Genomic DNA, 16,471 nt, shown 5'->3' on the forward strand with positions numbered 1-16,471 from the left:
GACTGTACCTATACTGAGCAAAATTAAACAAAATAAGGACTAATCATGTTAAGAAATAAAGCTTAATCAAATGTGAAATGAAAAGTATAGTATCAAACAATTGACTGATAGTCCTTGGCACCAATATGACGTTTTTTTTTTTAACTAAGAGCCAGATAACTTCATGGAAAGATAATTTCTTTGCTAGTAAGGAGTTCTACCACTTGATTTAGTATTTTCTGAGACAGGCAGGGCGATGGACACACTAATTATTTTATTAGTGACCATAATAACTGAATCCTTAAGCCAAAAAAGTAGGAAACTACACAGTTGTGTTGTGCAGACAATACCAGTTCAGTCAATATAATATATAGGGTGTCAAAAACCACATGCTCTAAATGAATGGAAGGACCTCAGTATGTTATGGCAAACCTAAATAAAGGCACTTTAATGATTAAACCCAACACATACACAATTTGAAACAAGTCAGCATATCAAAAACTTATAAGAACACAACAAACTGGAAAATGAAACTCAAACCAAAAGCTGTAGATGGAATGACGGAGCGAACACAATTCTTTAGTACTTTCCTTCAAATTTATTCTTTATGAACTTCTTCAGAAAATAGTTGACCTCTCAAAACACACCTCTTATAAGTTACATCACACATCACATGACTTTCATGAGACTTTAAATTAAAGGTATAAAATCATACCATAAAAATAAAACACTGTCTTGTTTTCCAAACAGCTTAGAATGTCAAAGCTTCATAAAAAATGTCTTAATATAAAAACATCATCATATTATTGTGATTTGAATGTTATTTTAGTGCTAAAAAACACTTAATATTGATGCATTCGTTCAGACCAGGGGCTCTGTCTGCTACCAAACTGATCTGCCACAATGACTCCTTGCATTCTAAAATCAAATTGGTGTTCCCTATATAATCCACTTGTTGAACATAATCTATGACTGAAAAGGTGAACTTTTTAAAATTCACACAGTGAATAGCATGCCTAGCTAAAGCATTGGTAAAGTCCTTTTTCTTAATAGCAAGTGTGTGCTCATATATTCTACACTTTAAACATCTAATGGTTTTTCCTATGTAGAAAGTAGGTCAAGAATCACATACTGCCACATAAACTATGTTTGTACTCTCACAGGTAAACCGTCCGTGGACCCAAATATCCTTTTAAGATGTGAAATAAATATACTAGATGTATTGCTTATATACCTACACTGTTTACACTTCCTACAGGAGAAATTACCACAAACACTATTCACATCAGTCAATGCTGAAGTGTGGCCCCCCTCCATTTTCCAAAATGTTTTTGATGTTCTTAATTTTCTTAAAGGTGAACTTGGGTTCTACACCTACTACCTGTATGAGTTCCCTATTCCCCATCAAAACTTTCCAATTGTCCTTAATTATGTGTTTAATGACACCCAACTCGTGTGCTGTCCTTCTTTTTCCTCTTGTTACTTACATCACCAACCCCCCCAATAATGGGTTTTGCAGCATTTTGCCTCAGAATAAACACTTCCTTATGTATATTGGTTAACCAAGCCTGGTCATACCCTCTTTGTTCAAAAAATTGTCAACATGATGACCTCTTGAAAAAAAGTGTCATCATCAGATGTAAGTCTACTGAAGCGAATAAATTGCCCCATAATCACCCCTTTCTTCATATGCCTAGGGTGTAAGCTATCTCTGTGCAGATATTGGTTGAGAAAAATATCTTTCCTATAAATCTTACTCACAAAAGTGTTATTGGACATATCAAAGGCCAAATGTATATCCAAAAAATTAATGGTCCTACCAAAACTTCCCACAGAAAATTCTAAAAAGTCTGTGGTGTGATTTAAGTCCCTAACAAATGACTCAAATTCACTCTCATCACCAGTCCACAGAAATATCAAATCATCAATAAATCTTTGATATAAAATAATGTGGGACCTTTGTGGATGTACATACAGGTATCTCTCCTCCCACATGGCCATTACAAGGCTGGCAAAAGATGGGGCCACCCTTGCCCCCATAGCCACCCCTGAGGTCTGCTTGTAATATCTTTGGTTGATCTCAAAATAATTATTGTCAAGAACTATACCCATAAGCCTGCAAACCATCTCTATTTTACTGTGTGTAAAGTCAGTGTACCCATTAAGGTAATCTCTCAGATATTCTTTACCAGCAACTTGGTTGACACATGTATACAGTGATTTAACGTCTAGAGACGCAAAATAAAAATCACCATGGGTGAGGTTAATGTCCCTCAAAATTTCTAAAAGATGCCAGAAGTCCCGAAGGTACGACTTCACTTTTTGCACTACAGGGTTAAGCATATAATCCAGCCATAAAGAAATGTTTTTCTGTCTTGGTTTTCTTGGCTGAAATAATGGGCCTAAAGGGTGGATTTGTTTCTGATTTGTGTACTTTGGGTATCCCAAAGAAACATCCCATACTGGGATGTTCCACTAACAAATATTTATATGTGTCAGGATCTAAACTACCCTGGCAAACCATGTCAAAAAGATCAGTGTTTATTCTCAAAAAACTGTTAATTACATTCTTATCTACAACAGAATAGGCTGTGTCACCTACCAACATGTTTTCAATGTTTTTAACATAATCTTCAGTACACATAATTTCCATCATACCACCCTTGTCAGCTCTCATTACTCTAATGTCTTTATTTTTACTTAAAATACACAGTGCCAGATGTTCTTCCACAGTGAGGTTATGCATGTGGGTGTCCTTTGCAATATTTCTCATGTCCAGTTCACAGATGTCACCAAACACTTGCAAGGTATTGCACAATGGGGGGTTGTATGTGCTGTTCTTTTTAAATTTGTCACAAACATCTTGTTTGTATACATTTAAATCATGCAGCAGATAATGAAGGTTCAATTTTCTCAAAAAAAGTTTGAAATCGACTAACAGTCTGGTAATATTGACAGAACTACTTGGTATGTAGGAAAAACCTTTTTTCAAGACTGAAATCACATCATTAGATAAAACACTGTTTGACAAATTCAAAATGAGAATTTCAGAGTCTGAAACTTTTAATTTTTTTTTCTGTTGTTGTTTCTTCCCCTCATTTTTGTCTTGTTCTGAACCTGGTTTGACCACCTGGGAGTCCGTTTGTTGCACCCTTAGTCCACCAAAAAAGGACCTGATCCACGGGGGTTATTTGTAGATGAAACCACTTTAGCAAATGATGGATTATTATTGTCAGACCCCACTGAAACTTGCTGAACTATGTTACTGTTGTTATTATTTTTACTGTTGTTAGGGACATTGTTGTTATTATTAGTGGTCATATTATTGTTGTTTCCACTTCCATTATCATTCACCTCACCCTGTGTGATGTTGTTGTCATTAGTTGTATTGGTATTAATAATGTTCTCCTGAAAGGCCTGCCGACATTACAAAGGGTAGGCCTCTTTTTTGGCATAGGCCAAAAGATCCCTCCGCAGTTTAGACTGCTTTCTTGTGACTATGGAGGCACTGTGCCTATCAGCTTTGGCCCTAATGCTACTATATAAATCAGAATGTACACTGAAACAACAATGTCCCTTAATTTTATTGTCTAAATTTGCCATATTTTCTTTGACTGTGTCAATCTCTTTTAAATAATGTGTTACAAGCATACGCATCATGTTGACCCCTGTTTCATTGAATAAGTTGACTAACTCGATGTAAAATGGGTCACCAAAGTTCACACAGTTTGGAAATTTTGATAGTCTTAGTCCCTGTGGAACACATTTATGCTTAATGCATTCATTGAGATATAAAATTTCCAGTTCCATAGATATAAAATGAACTATGAGCTTCTCAAGCTCAAAAATGTCTTTCCTGCAACTGCCAACATTTTCATAATGACTTGTAACATTATTATTAACAACAGTACTTACATTTTCACCATTCGGTTTGAAAATGATGTTCAAAAAAGGATTTTTGACTTCCTTAAACACATAATCCAATATTCAGGCACCGAATGTACTGACAGGTTTAACAAAGTGTCCTGTGTACTCTCTTCTAAGGCCATCCCACTCTGGTACAAGTCAAAGCACAAAAACGTATAAGCACACAACAAACTGGAAAATGAAACTCAGACCAAAAGCTGTAGATGGCATGAAGGAGCGAACACAATTCTTTAGTACTTTAGTACAGTTCTTTAGTACTTTCCTTCAAATTTATTCTTCATGAACTTCTTCACAAAAAAGTTAACCTCTCAAAACACACCTCTTATAAGTTACATCACACATCACATGACTTTCATGATACTTTAAATTAAAGGTATAAAATCATAGGATTAAAATAAAAAACTGTCTTGTTTTCCAAACAGCTTAGAATGTCAAAGCTTCATACAAAATGTCTTAATATAAAAACATTGTCATTCTAAGCTGTTTGGAAAACAAGACAGTTTTTTATTTTTATGGTATTTTATACCTTTAATTTAAAGTATCATAAAAGTCATGTGATGTGTGATGTAACATAAGAGGTGTGTTTTGAGAGGTTAACTTTTTTCTGAAAAGTTCATGAATAAACTTGAACAAAAGTACTAAAGAATTGTGTTCGCTGCTTCATTCCATTTACAGCTTTTGGTTTGAGTTTCAAGTCAGCATATCACCTATATTGTCATAAACTGTGAAGGCTCTTTATCATGAGACACTACATGGTACACCTGCAATGTACCATACATTTGAACACATAAGTTATTACTGACTCTATTAGGCTATAAATTAACAGGGATGAAAGAGAAATAGGGAGGCATAGGTCAGGACAGCACTCTCTAGTCATTTATCATCCTCTTTGACCACATACTTTCGGAGAAAGTATGATACAAGTCAAATGGTGGGTTCCATTTTTTTTAATACTTTGGATTTCTCAAGGCCTGCTTAAAAGTATTCTACTTGTGAAACTTTACTGTTTATTCACTGTATACCTCTTATGAACAGTCTTAGTTAGAAATGCAAGTGTATCTGCAGTGTTTCCATACTCCATGGCTCACAATGCATTTAATTTTGATAAAGGAACTGTAATGAAACCACGAGCCACCTTTAGAGGAGAGCTAAGAGCTGTTGAGTGCCAAGTTTGAATTCAAAGATGTTTGCGTTACATTATGAATTAAATGTTGTCAGTTAACTTCTAAATTTATCACTTGAAAGAAAAAGGTGATGAAATACTAGTTTGAAAATATACCCACTCTACCAGGAAAAAAAAAGATTGAGGAAATACAGCATTTAGTGATAAAGAAAGCAACCTATGCAGGCTAAGAACTACATGTAAAATGCCTTGAACAACTGAGCCAGTGAGAGAAGTATCATGTCCTTTGTACACCCCAAACTGAAAACGCGATATAGTGAAAGTCAAAGAATGTCATACTGTCTTCCCACCCCAAAACACACTCACAGGTACAACATCTAGATGAAGGCCAGAACTCAGAGCACAGAATGCCCTCTAAACAAAGACAAACTGAATAACATATTGACTAAAATGTGAGCAATATACTTAACTAATGCATTTACTGATTACTCTAGTTTTTTGTAATTAGCATTGTTAAAAATATTCATTACTGACTAGTGACGCACCTGAGCACCTCTTTTGGTTTCATTTTTAAGAAACCTTATCCATGTGACAGAGATTGCATTATTTGATAGACTTGTGTGGTTTCTCACAATGTATTTCTCTCCTTTGTTTGAACACACCCTCAGTTTCTGTGCAACGTATACTATATTCTAACCAAAGTGCAGTAACTGTGCCAAGCTTTCCTCCACCTTGCTTTCTATCCATCTTAAGGCTCATGCAGATGCTAAATGGTTAAATTAGCTATGTTCTGGCCTTCCGATTCTTTTCCTGCCCATGTAATAACTCATTAAATATATCTACAGTTGTATATTTTTACTGCATTTATAACCCTTAATTCTATACTCAGTGTGTAGGTATGCCTGTAAGGTCAGTCATACACGTTTTGTTCTATTAGTATTCTTAATTTCCAATGTTTGCCCATAGCCATTACACTCCTGAGTCTTCCAAGAAAACGACTGTTATGTTGCAAAATAATTCAGCTATTAAAACTCAGATAACAGTTCTGTTTTTTTATTCATTATATTTATTATTTTATAATTTATATGTGCATGGCAGAAATTAACTGTCTAAAATGTCACTATTACCATGGCACTGTTGCTTTAAATAAAAAAAAAATGTCTGCCCCCATTTTGATGGATACGTAAAACATAATTCATCCCTTTGTTCTTTTTCTGGAATAAAAGAAAGATATGGATGCTTGGCTCAAGTTACAGTGCTGCCATAAACAGGACAATAATAATGTATTAGTTTACTTGTATTACATAGAAAATCAGTAGCACTTAACAGTTCCTTTCTGTTCAGCTAAAACATTAAAGTACTCCCTTCGGCAAGGTGTTATGTATAAAGTGGGCCCTTCAGCCAGCTTTAACTATAAACTATGTAATTATCATTTCTGAACTCTGAGCTGTCTACTGCAATGAGAATCCATTTCAGTTCAAGTACCTCTGATTGTTTGAATTATTAGATCATGTTGCCCATTTGTTACTGAGGAGTTGCCTTAAAATGTTGCTCTTTCTGACATAAAATGTATAATTCTATGACAAAACAGTTTATTTATTTACTTATTCAGTAATTTGTTAAACAGATAAGTGAACTGAACCAATGACCCCATTCAGCTGTGTCTCAGGCCATTTGGCAGGCAACATATATTGACATTTTATATCTTATTACCTATATGATAATATGGTATTGTATAGTAATATCATAAGTGACAACACTGATTACAGTGAATAAACAACAGAAATACACTCCATGAAAGTTGTACTAATGAATAGTTAATATATCACAAATCAAATACCACTGCTGTGAACCACATTCGAGTCCGTAATATTCAATGAAAGCAAAGAGCATTAGACAATGCTAATGTGAACTACCTGCAAAGCTACAAACTAAATGTATTATTCAGCCAGTTAACAATGCAATTAGTTAAAAGTATGCTATACTAATCAAACAAATGCAGTTTTAGCTACTTAGTGGACCAAATTGGAAGCAAATTGATTAGTTTTTAGTATAGTGTAATTCTCTAAATGTTTGAGTAAAATATAAAAAAGACTGTTCCCCATCACAACAAAGTATGCTGAACAAAAATTTGGATAAGCAAATTACAGAACGAACATACTATAATTCATGAGTTTACAATTTAACAATATCAGATGCAAAACTGTATATCACAGAGTGTAACAGGAACATATGGAAGAAACATAGCATTAGTAATGAAGGTAAGTACAGCTGTGTTAGTAAACGTACCATAATAGTAGATGTTCGAATAATTACTGCTGCAGTAGCCTTATGGGTTATATTCTGCCTAAGATATAACAGCCAGACAGCTTCCAAAGCTTCAGGATACCTTCCACACCCAAAATGTCCGTCAGCTTGAGCTGAGGTGACTAAAAAGACAGCAGAGCTTTCATGCCAACATAGAGAAGGAGTCTGAGCTCTGAAAGGACAGTGCTAGAAACAACAAAAAGTATATGCCCACACTCTGGCATAAAACACAACACACCAAAAAACATGGGGGAATGAGGGATGGAGCAGCTACTGCAGCAGTGGTCATTCCAATGTCTACTGTTATGGTAAGCTTACTTACACAGCTGTACTAAGTTCATCATATTGATCACTGCTGCAGTAACCTTAGGTATATGGGTAGATTACCTTAGTTTGCAACATTTGGGAGATGGAAGGAGAAGGCTCCATGAGTCCATGGAAAATGGTCCTAGCAAATCCTAATCTAGACCTAGAGATGGAATAGAGACCGACTATGAGAAAAATTGCAAGCAGTGACATACACATACTCCAGTACTGACAGAACTGAGGGAATGGGTGAAGGTTCTGGAAATTCCTTCTGTAACAGCTCATAGAATTTCTGAAGGCTGATAAACTTCAATGTTCTCCCACTGAAAACACTAGCAGATTCTAAAAGTAGTGTCAGAGAAAGAGAACCCCCCACAGGCAAAGTCAGAAACTGAGCTCTCCTCTTAGTCTGAATCAGAAAACTGAGGAGGAAACCCTGTATCTGTCCCTTCCTCTTCCAGTTCAGATTCACAACTTTGAATCTCTTCAAAAAAAAGGTATCTGTCTTTCTTTTACCACAAACCACTTTATAAGAAGGATCAATATCATGAATTAAACCCTGAGCCAGACCCAGTAAGCTATTACTGTCTAAGGCAAATTGAGGAGAAGTAGATACTTGTTCAGTTTTTTGTTTCTTTTTGACAGGCAAAATGTGGCCATTAATGTTATTAATAGCATCAGCAACTTTTCCAGGGATGGGCACAACTTTATGCCTAAACAATGAAGTCTTCTCTGTTCCTCCTCCCAGGACCAATAAGAGTGTCTCTCCCTTGCCCACTGAGGGGACCCCAACAGCTACAGAGGATGTGGCTAAGCGCTGGCCCATAGTGGCCATAGGTGCTACACTAAAGGGATCTAGGGTAAAAGATGAGGGATCTGGGAAATAAGCTATGGCCATAACAGAGTCACCCACCTGTGGCTGAGGCAAATTGCTAGCCTGCTGTCATGGCAAAGGCTGTTTAACTTTTTCTCTTTTGTGCAGGAAAAAGACTGAATGTGAGACCAGCAGTTTGTTCCATGGTCAAGCCAAAAATGGTACCCCTTTCCCAAGGAAAACAAACAGCAAGTGCCAGTAAAATTAAAATTTTTTTAAATTCACTTTTCCCACACAAAAACACAGTAAAAAGCACTTTAAAACACTTAGCCACCAAAAATAAAGTAAACACAAATTCATCACAGGAAAAAAAATGTTTTTTGATTACTTTAAACAACTTTTAAAACTGGCAGTATAAAAGTGCACTCCCATTTTAAAAGTACAGTTGTCTCACGACAGTCTGTTAAAACACAAACACTTAGCTAAAAATATCTTTCCTAAATAGGAAAGTACAATAAAACATAATTTTTTAATGTGAAAGTTTCCCCAAAGAGAACTTATCTGCCCATCAATGGAATAGCAGAAGCAGACCATCGATCCTCTGAAGCCTGGGAAGGAGCACTGTCTTCTGCGGCAGGAAAGCTCTGAAGGCCTTGGCTCCCAAACTTGTCTTTAGTCAGCTCTGTTTGAGCTACTGACAGTTTGGGTATGTGGAGGGTGCCCTAAAACTTTGGAAGCTGGCCAGCTGTTGTATCCTTGGCAGGATATAACCTATATAGCTAAGGATAGTGAAGCAGTGATCAATATGATAAACATAGGCCGTTATGTAGATTCGAAAGCATGAGAATCAAAGTTGACAGGTACAGGAGAAGTGGAGACTGTTATAACATCATATGATGCTAATATAGTTGGTCTATAGGGAGGCAAGAGAAATTGAGAGAGTAAATTAATTGGCACAGCATGGAGGTCATTGAAGGAAAGGTTGGTTATCTTAATTCTGTAAAGTAACTGCATGCTATTTACTTGCAAAGTAAGAGTTAAGTATGAAGAGAAAACCTTGGAAATGGAGATTCTCTTATTTTTTGTGGATACAAGTTCCATTCAGCAGGACTTATAAAATGCTCTGCCTGAGTTAAGAATGGAGAAGGATTGGTAAAGAAAGACAACTTGTTCAAGAAGGGTCAAAATTATGTATAGAAGGTTATAAATTAATGCAGACAGGTGAATGGTTGCTATTTCACTTTCAGACACTAGATGCAATTTGCTTTTCCATCCACCTACAAGAAAATGGAATAAAAGAAGCAACTCTTGCTAAGTGTGATTTGGATAAATGGTATTGGATGTGGACCTGATATATACATGGGCATATTCTAGCCAATGGAGTACAGCATTTTTTCCTACAAGGGCTTTCCATTCTGAAGTTAGAAAACTAGTTACCTTTTAAAGTAGTTTTCAGTTGATTATGGATATTAATAAAGGTGTAGGTGTTCGAAGGTAGAAAGTAAGATAAGGGTTAAATCGAAGTTTACTTACCTCGAACAGCTGTTCATCGAACCAACATCATCAAACCTCCGTTTATCAAACATTCAAATCAGTGAACATTTTTCCCAGGTAAGTAAACTAGTTGGCCAGCACACCATCTGAGCCACAAGCACATTAAATTAAACCCAACAAAGTGGAGGACTATGCCCCCGCCCACTTATATATATATCAGCTCTGAGATTGCACTATGGTGCGGAAAAAGGCAAATTTTTGTATGTTGGCCAGCTGCTTTACTTACCTGGAAAAAACGTTCACTAATTTGAATGTTTAATGAATGGCCATTCGATGATGTCAGTTTGATAAACAGCCGTTTGAGGTAAGTAAAATTCGATGAACTACTATAGACCCACACATGGGCCACCAAGAAAGAAAAGGGGTCTGACAGGTAAGAATGAGGGTGTGGGTTGAGTGCTGAGGAGTAATGAATATCACTGACTGAACTGGATTAAGTGGATTATGGGAGAATGAATGAATGAATAATTGATTAGCGGGGTTAAGTTAAATTTTCAGTGATTCTGTGTAGGAAACTACTGGGTGTATTGCCTGGTCACATGAACTTTTAGTACTTAGGTTTACTTGTTTGAGTGGTTATCATGTCTTTAGTTTTATAAGGAATGTTTTCTCTTGTCAGTATAGATCTCTGACATATTCCTTTTCCTATTGTGAAATTTGCACAAAAAGTTTCTACAAGCATGATTGCTATATCATCTAGCCAAATAATAATTTATAACATGTTACATTTGCAGTATTCCTTTTCAGTTTTCTGATGCAAATAAATAATTCATGATTACCGCATTCAGTCCTTCATATCAAGTTGGGTTCACAGTTATATCTGGGAGATCTGATAGGAAAAGTACATAATTTGCTTACTTTGTTTAATCTGCAGTTGTTTTTATAACTAAGGTAATTTTAAATGTGTAGAAGTATCTAGGTTTTTTTCTATTGTACATTGATTTTTTTTCTACTGTGACACCACAAAAGTTTTCTTTTAATTTATTCTTATATTTGCATCTTTCTGGCATGTGTTCATGAATGCTACTGTTAATATATAACTCATTGCAATTATTCCTAGAAGACTCACTTGGTGTACCAAAGATAGTTTTCCCGTCTACGTTCATAAGTAGTTCATTTATTGCATCATAGTTTTCACTAGTAACACTTCAGAAGGATAATTTATCATTAGCCAAGTTTGATTTTGGTTTTAGGTTAAAGATGATGATTTCATGATCTGTGATAATTACATAGGCTATTGTCATGGTTTGGGAGAAGAAAGATCCTAGGTTTGTCACTATAACATCTAAGATATTCCTACCCTTATTTGTTCCAAATTGTTTTAGTTCTCATAATTGGCATTTGAGCATATGTATCTGATGATGAATTATTTACCCAGCCAGTGTTTGGATAGTTAAAATGTACTCTTCTCTTATCAGGCCAATGATTGAGTACAATGCCCCATTTGGGATGTATCTCACCCGACACCTGCAGCAGTTGGAAAGACCCCAAAAGTTCCTCACCAAGAGGATAAAGGGTCTTAAACATGTCATATGCTGCTCTACTGAAAAAACTCCAGCTCTATTCAGTCGCATACCGCCTACTCAGAGGTGATCTGTGCCTGACGTACAAGGCCATGTCCAATCCTGAATTAATGGACATGCTTCACCTCAGAAAATCCAAATCCATCAGAGCCACGAGAACAAGTGACTTAAACCTCAACACAGAAATAAATAGAATGTGCTGGAGGGACAGATTCATAACCCAGAGGCTCCCTACACTCTGGAACAGAATCCCAGTCCATGTTAGGCAGAGCTTCTCACTGACTCTATTCAAGAGAAATCTCGACGAGTGGATGGGAGATCGTAAGTTTACCCCGGGGGTCATCTCTGTGTCACTACTAGACAGAGGTATAGTAAACTAAATCCTAAAAGGGCATAGTATTCTCATCCTAAGGGGTGGTATAAGCCACATACACTCTGGCTAGGCTTATAAATGCCCTAGGGCAGATAGCCTAGTACGAACCTATGAACCTATGAACATAAAGGCTTTCATTTTCTTTAGTTTTCACATATTAAAGTTTATTCATTAAAGGTTTATGTTCTGTAGGAGATAAAGCCAGTGTTTAGCACACTCCTATACTATCATATTCAATCCACTGATAGTTCATTTTTGCATGAGCAGTTTCTATTCCATAGTTGTTTTCTAGGTATCTGACATATTTTTCAAAGAGTAAAATACTGTCACCTGTTACATTAGACTTGCAATATTAAAATAAGGTATACTCTGTGACCTTCAAAGAGTAGATCTTCTCCACATTTTTTGGAGCTGCAAGTGGTGTTCCTTGAGAGCTAAACTATAAAAGATGGGTTATGAGAAAGCTACCCTATCTTGGGAATTTACCATGTTACACATACCCCCGCCTGGCTTGACAAAGGTAAAGAACCGCACCCTAATCACATTATTTGATCTAATTAACCTTTACATTACACTAAACTGGAAAGGCAGATCCTTACTCAATTGGGAAAGATTTAAACAGATGGCAATTAAATAGCTTGTCAGCCCACAAGCTCCTAATGGCTAACCACAGAGCTTCTCCTCACCTCACTGAATACTGGAGTATGTTATTTTGCCTTATTTTGCATTGAACCACTTACAAGTCCTATTCTCATCTGAGGGAATAGGTAAAGTCCCTGGATCTCCTTACGCTCTTCCTTCTGTTTCTCCATTCCTATATTTTTCTGGGAATTCCCTTAATTTACAACTTATCACTGTATACAAACCCTATCATTAGTCTCACTCAAGTATTTATTATTCTTTGTATGGTAAATAGCACTATTGTAAATAGTAGTGTTTAACTCTTTCACTTTATAATTAAGACTCTGCCTGAACAATGTTGCTTTGTTTCAATGTCAGCAGTTGTTGTATTGGATAGTTGCTTTGTATTTTTATTAAAACTTAATAAGGAATGTGGAAAAAAATAAGGTATACTCTGGAATTTGTAATATGCATTTTGGATCTTATTTCAGTAATGTTACAGATATCAAAATCCTCAAAGGGAAGTAAAGCATAAGTCACCCATGTTATTTTTGTGACTTCTGACATTTAGTAAAGCCAATGTTATAGGTTCATAGGTTTATAGGTTCATACTAGGCTATCTGCCCTGGGGCAATTATAAGCCTAGCCCGATTCTGTATGGCTTACGCCACCCCTTGATTTGAGTATACTGTGCCCTTTTTAAGGTTTAGTTTACTGTGCTTTTGTCCAATAGTGACACAGGAGTAATCCCTGGGACAAACCTATGATCCCCAATCCACCTATCGAGATTCTTCTTGAAGAGATTCAGTGAGGTGCTCTGCCTCACATGAACTGGAATTCTATTCCAGAGCGAAGGGAGCCTCTGGGTTATGAACCTGTCCCTCCAGCAAGTTCTATTTATTTCTGTGCTGAGGTTTAAGTCCCTCGAGCGTGTGGCTCTAAGGGATTTAGATTTACTGAGGTGGAGCATGTCCATTAATTCTGGATTTGACATAGCTTTGTATGTCAGGCATAGATCGCCTCAAGTAGGCGGTATGCAACTGAGTAGAGCTGGAGTTTTTAACCGAGCAGCATATGGCATCTGTTTGAGACCCTTGATCCTCTTGGTGAGATACTTTTGGGGTCTTTCTAATTGCTGCAGGTGTCAGGTAAGGTACATCCCAAAAGGGGCATTGTATTCTATGATGGGCCTGATGAGGGATGAATAAAGGGGCACGATTACCTCTCTTGATCTAGATGTGAAACCCTTCGTGATGAGGTGGGCTATGTAGAAGGTCTTTCTAACCACTTTGGCAATGTGGTTTTCAAAGGAGAGATTTCTATCAACTTGGGTCCCCAGGTCCCTAATAACTTTCTCTGTACTTAATGGGTTTCCGCCTATGTGGTAATTTGTGGGCACATTGTTTTTGCCAAAGGGTATGACTATACATTTTTTGGCATTTAGCTTTAAACCATGGCACTGGCACCAGTTATCTGTCTCTGTGAGACCTTTTTGAAGGATGTTTGTGTCAGCTGGAGAGTTGATTATGGCGCCCAGTTTGCAGTCATCTGCGAACTTGGTGAGCCATAGTCCTCCCACATTTGCCTGTACCTCAGAAAAGTATATACTGAACAAGAGTGGTCCCAGGACAGAACCCTGTGGGACGCCACTTGTGACCGGTTTCGAGTCAGACATGGCACCAGCAACTCTCACTCTGTGGGTTCTGTCCTTGAGCCAGTTTGCGACCCATCTTGTGACATAAGGGTTTATATTTAAGCTGGATAGCTTATCTATGATGCCAGAGTGGGGTATTGTGTCAAATGCCTTTGCAAGCTCCAGATAGGCTGTGTGGACTACCTTCCCTTCATCTATGACTTTGGTGACTGTTTCGAAGAAGTCAACCAGGTTCAAAAGGCAGGATCTGCCCTTGACAAAGCCGAACTGGGTAGGATCTAGTGTCTGTAGGTCCCCAATGTCTTTGTTTATGAGCTCCATGATGATCCTCTCCATAGCCTTGCAGACTAAGCTAGTCAGGCTTATGGGGCGATAGTTTCCAGGGTCCGTAGAGGCTCCACCTTTGTGGAGTGGGACCACTGTTGTTGTATGCCATTCTGTGGGCACATATCCTGTAGTGAGGCTGAGATTGTATAGCTGTTTTATTTGAGGGATTAGTTCCTCTTGGAGTTCATGTAGGACGCAACCTGGGACACCATCTGGTCCCATGGAAGCAGTGTTTTTTGCTTTGGAGAGGGCAGCCTTCACCTGAGTATCAGAGATGTTTGGGAGGCAGCCCTCTGCCGGGATAGATACTTGCTCTTTTGGGGGGAGGGGGTGGAGAAGTTTGCACTGAACCTGTCTGCCAGGATATTGGCGATGTCTATGGGTTCATTGTATTTTTTGTTATTTAGAATCAACTCAGAACAAGTCTGGGAGTTGCATCCCAGGTTTCTAACATAACTGAAAAAAGCCTTATGATTGTCTTTGGTGTCCTGTGCAATTTTTCTCTCGAAGCTGGCCTTGGAGGATTTTATGAGGGATCGTAATTTTTTGCTAGTACTGATCAGAGATGCCTTCCCTATTAGGGATTTTGCTCTATCATGTAGTAGCTTCCTCCTTCTGTTGTGCAGTTTATTTATGGCAGGGGTCCACCAGACTGGATGCCTGCCTTTGGATGATTGGGTCTTAGTTTTGTTTGGGATAGCATGATCCATGCATTCCTGGAGATGTCCGTAGAATGTGTTTATATAGGATTCTGCAGTTTGGGCCGTAGTTTCCACTGGCCCTGGGGCCTTGAAGGATTCCACTTCAGTTTTGAGAAGTGAGAAGTTCACTTTTGAGAAGTTTTTTACTGTGGTTTTCTGGGCTGGGGTGGGGTCGGGATGTGGACATCCAGTGAAATTAATTTATGGTCTGATCTTACCAATGAGGGATATACTTCTGGTGTGGAGCATAGAGTCCCCATGTTGGTAATGATCAGGTCTAGTATGTTGTCCCCTCTTGTGGGAGTGGTGACTAGTTGTTCCATAGCATTTGAGTTTATAATTTCCAGGAACCTTTGGGCTAAATGCTCCTAATGATTCGTTTGCAGTATTTAATGCTTCTACCACATAAGAAATGTTGTGAATTAAAACTATTTTTACTTAAGTCTTGTACAATAGTCGAAAGATTATGCAACAAAATCACGGACTTGTATCTGCATCACTGTGCATTAAAACAGTATATCAAAATAAGACCTTGCCAACACCATATACCAGTTAAACATAGCATTTTATCACTGTGCTTACAAATAAAATGTAGTCAGAAGTATGCAGGATTTACAAAAAAAGAAAAACTGCTTATGGCAACCATTTAAACCCACAGCAGACACAAATATGGCAAGACTGGTGCACTGAAACAGGAGATATAATGAGATATTAGATCTATATGACAAAACATGTAAAAGTTTTCTAGATTTTTCTGTCTTCCCAGACTAATTTTTCCTAGTTTACCAAAGAAGAGATGATTTACTAACCCTTTCTACTTTTAGGGAAGTTGGCAGATAAAGAGCATCATATATAGATATATAAGCTGAAATTCAAGGATGAGCTTTGTGCAGGAGCAGCAGTGTTACTATTCAGGGTTTCACTGTGAGGCAGCACACAGATAAGACATGCATTTGGCATTGTACTTGAATCACCACCGCTCTGTCCATGGTTACTACACGTGTTAATGAGTGCTGATCTATGTGCTGTATCTTTGCAAATCCCAGCCTTAATTTAGTAGTCAGGCTTACTTTTTTTAATTATTCATTTTTATTTTATTATTTGATAAACTGTGTAAATATTCTGAAGAGTCTATCACATCTATTTATTTATTAATTTTTTTATTGCACTTGTTTACAGGGGTAGTCCAGCGGGGCAGAAAACTACCCCTTTTCAGTGGTGGCTGAGGGAGAAAAGTCCAGGGAAAATTATAACATTACATA

This window comes from Protopterus annectens, chromosome 9.part0, assembly GCF_019279795.1.
Source record: "Protopterus annectens isolate FY-2018-M chromosome 9.part0, PAN1.0, whole genome shotgun sequence".
NCBI classification, from domain to species: Eukaryota; Metazoa; Chordata; order Ceratodontiformes; family Protopteridae; genus Protopterus; species Protopterus annectens.